Below are 4,292 nucleotides of genomic sequence, written 5' to 3'. Positions count from 1 at the left end.
GTAAACATTTGATTGATCCCCTGCACCACCGCCGCAAACATGATGGACTATCCGAGCATTAACATGGACAAGCTGAGCCACGAGATCTTCTCAATCCTCAAATCCAAGTTTTGCTTCTGCTGCAATCAAGGCTGTTGTGGACTCCCTATCCCTCCCTCTCTCCCCCAACCTTGTTTGGCCAAACCACAAATACATTGTCTCCCTCTTGGCGACTCTTAGAGGGGCAAGGTTTGGATCCTCAACATCAAGGACAGCTCTGGCATGCATGGGATTTGGCCCACTTGGATTCTCGTGTGCCCTGAACCATGCCTCAAGACCAAGTCTGACGATGCCAATGCCCAGATATCTGACTCTTTCAACATCATCATTGGGCCGGGCATGGGAGGTGTCTTCGTGCACATGTTCTTTCCCGCCCAAGATGGAGCTTCCTCCATCTTCCACACTTACAACACATGGCGCCACCTTGGCCCAGGCAACACCTGCTGCGATTGTGAGCACCCTTTTGTGAAGGTGTCAAGGGCAGCAGAGTGACATCAGCAATGGAGGGGGTGATGAAGGAAGACCTGACACTATGTAACATGGTGAAGCCCAAGCTAGTCCCTTACTATGACCTTCACTACTGTATGCCTTTCCTCTTCTCGTGTGAGAACACCCATGTGGAATATGTCTACTAATTCCAACTCTTGGAGATGAGACTTGAAACATTGGCCAAGCCAAGGACATTCAAACCAGTTGTCACGAGGTCTGTGAATGGTCAGCAGTGTCCTCCTCAATTGCCGGGCCATGGGCGGCCCCATGGTGGCCTCCACTAGCCACATTGTCCATAACAAACAAGAGTTCCTGTCAGTATGCGGTATCCAAGACCTCATGGTCTTGTCTCTTGGGTGTGGATAGGCGCATCCGAGTGCAATTGGTGCAAGTGGGTGAATCGTGGAAAGCAGGTCATAGGCCATAACCCCTCACTCAAATCAGATCCAATGAATCAACGTAACTCTTTAGCAAAGTAGTGGCACTGGCCTTTGAGTAGTGCCAAGCTGTCAAGTACGTGTGCATCCAGGCACATCCTTTTCCTATCTTCTACTCTCATATTTATTCCCATAGTTATTGGATGCTAGAGACCCAATCCTATAATGTGTATGGGAAGCAACTAAACCTCAATAGACGGGGTATCATCGATGACATATGATCATATACAAGTAGAGAGTGATGATTGGGTGTAGCTTCCTACTTGCCACAGGGGAGCGCATCACAGTGGATCAGCTTCCACCTGGACTCTCACTAGGGTACTGCAGCGGGGAATGTGGAGATGTTGATAGGAACGGCTGATGAAATGCTACGCCAAAGGAGTGTGGAATCCATGCTATTTGGGGGGAGGTTAATCAGCTAGGTGAAAAACATGGAGAAGCTAGAATCTGCAAACTCGTGCAAGAGCACTAGGGTCTGCATCACCAAATTTCTACCACCATCACGTTCAAGCAGGCCACTTCAAGGGTGACTGCCCCATTAAACTTGTTCCATGTTAGTACAGAATGAGTGCTGAAGATGATTAAAACCAAATATAAGACTACTTAAAACCCTAATTTTGAGTTTGAATATTTTTATGGATAATATATTCTCCAACTTTTACCAACTTTACTTTGATGATGTTGGCTCTCTAATGTATGACATTAACAACTTTGATAAGTTACATGCTGGTTTACTCTCCAGAAATCTGGAAATATGGATTCTTGATTATAATTCCATGCATATATATTTTAGAAATTGAAGGTGAAATATATCAAATCATAATTGTTTAACAATCATTAAAAAAAGATCTACAGAGCCTGATAATTGTCATTTGTGATGATAAAAAAAATCATCCTCCTAGTTGGAATGATCGCTAAAATTTGTCATGAAACAACCCCAACTTTATTTTGAAAGTTCATGATAGAATATTCACTAAACATTGTCGACATAATTTCCATTTTACCAGATCTTAAATCAACTCCATTAATAAACGCAATGACTAATTTAATTATGATGAGATCCTAGTACGGTGATCGTTAGTCTTTAAACACCTATTTAAAAATTTCTTATTCAGAGGATAATTCAGAAGGACATTGTTAAAATTTTGGGATTTTTTACTTTAAAATGAGTGATAGAAAAAATACAGGCGGGTAGAATTTTTTTAAAAAATATTTACTCTGTATAATTTATAAATTTCTTCTAGTAAAGCTAAACACTCTCCTCGTACTGAGTGAATGTTTCTCATTGTTTGGAAACCAACCTACTTGCTTTTGTAATCCAGCCAAAAGCTTCACTAAAATCTGAATAATCTAGGACCAAAAATAATCTTGGATCAAGGTACACTTCAAATATTCATACTTGGCACTTTCGGCTCAAACCAACGTCTCAAAATATCTAGAATGGGGACTTCTTCAACTCTTCCCTCCAAAAATATCTGAGTCTTCTACATGAGCACCTTTAACTGTCCCTTTCTTCCCCATGATGTCAACAAGTGTTTGAAGATTTTGTCTCCAGTCTTCCTCCAAAAATATCCTACATAAGTCACCCGACCTCACTTCTTTAACCTGGAATTCTAGTGCACAATTCACTAGCTATAACTCTCCTAGCATATTCTTTGATGTTTCAAAAGGTTTATTTCAAAATATGGTTGTATTTTTTTGGTAAAAATAGAGATAAAAAAAAATAAGAATCAGATATTTCTATTTACAATTTTTCCACAAAGAAATAATTTCTAACACCCTAGATAGTTGAATGACAATAATTACAAAAATGGGTCAAAGAGTTTGCTTTCATATGGATATATGAACCAATATTCTACACAGATTTCAGAGAATTTTAATTTATTTATGGTATATATTTTTTTATAAAATTTTATGTGACACTATAAAGAATTTTTTATATAGATATATTTTATGCCCAATGTTATAGATAAAATTCAGAAAAGAGAGCTAATATTCACAACTTTGTAAAATAACAGAAAATGATTTACACTTTATTATTTTAAGCTCATCGGAATAATTTTTTTGGAAGAGATATATTATTCATAGATTTTACAATGAATTTTATATTCAAATTAGCAAATATAGATTCTCAGTTCAAGTAATCTTTTCAAATATTTTCAATCTTCATTGGAATCTGATTTTCTAGAGGGATTAAGTTTTTAATTCTGACTCAAAACTCAAAGATGGTCAATCATCAAGATTGAACAATGACTAACATGAATAAAAAATCATGGAATATGAATTCAAATTTTAAGAAATTTATTTTTTTATAAATCACCATTAACAACTTTGATTATATAAAAAACAATTAAGTGTCAAACTGATCATACAACTAAAGAATTTAAAATTTATAGAGTATATCATGCTTACAATAATGATGGATGAGTCTTTAAAACTGATTTCCTCTTTCTTAGGTTATAATACTTGTATGCAATGGCTTTAAAAAGGATGTGAATCAAAAACATATAATCTGAATTTCAATGGGGAATAAAAGAGCACCAGAAAAACTGAAAAAATGCAAGAAAATGGAAGAAAGTAAGAGATAGCCAGTAAAAATGCAATCAAATATTGAAAATGTTGCATATAATCAACTGAAATTATATAATAACAAATTAATTGATATCATTCTCAAAAAAAATTCTAACATCTAGAAGGGCAGCTTTTTCTAGTGCCACACAAGTCATGAGTATGGAAGATCCCAAAACCATCAATGTGGAGACATGAAGGACGGATGGTGGGCACTCTATGGAAAAGAATTTAGTGATTGGATCTCTATGAAAGACTCATCCATCAATCAGGCTGATCATGTCATGATGATGAAGCCACTAGGGACCGATGGAATGTGTATTGATGTGGAAGTCTGAGTGTGAGAGTTGATAGTCATGAGTCATGATTATTTCTTCTTTTAAAAAAAATCACCCCGAGTTGCACAAACCTTACGCAATGGGTGTGGAAAATGGACAATTGCAAAAGATCAAACTGCATTGGACAAATATAGCACCAAAATTCAATCTAGATAATATAAAGATAGACTTCCATCTAATGGAGAACAGGTTGATCAAGACAATAGAACCCATATATCTTTTTTTTTCTCTTTAAGGATATTTTTATTTTCTTTGTATTATCGTTTTTATAAGGGGTAATCATGGGGAAAGATATACAAACCCTCTTGTAACACTGACATAATACTTTGATAAGAGGTCTTGGATTCCCCTCGTCATAGCATGTAATCGCTAGTGCCAGTCTGAGTCACCTTGCTGCAATCATGATCGCATGTAGTGAGCA

At 36.8% G+C, this 4,292-nt stretch overlaps 1 pseudogene; it reads left to right on the top strand.

Moving 5' to 3' along the window:
* The first annotated feature begins 228 nt into the window (after positions 1-228).
* Positions 229-1,077, top strand: LOC144715744 (patatin-like protein 6; annotated as a pseudogene).
* Positions 1,078-4,292: the final 3,215 nt, after the last annotated feature.

The sequence above is a fragment of the Wolffia australiana genome, chromosome 2 (genome assembly GCF_029677425.1).
Source record: "Wolffia australiana isolate 7733 chromosome 2, ASM2967742v1".
Taxonomy (NCBI): Eukaryota; Viridiplantae; Streptophyta; class Magnoliopsida; order Alismatales; family Araceae; genus Wolffia; species Wolffia australiana.
Note: the sequence above shows the minus strand (reverse complement) of the source record. Positions and strands in the feature narration are given on the sequence as shown.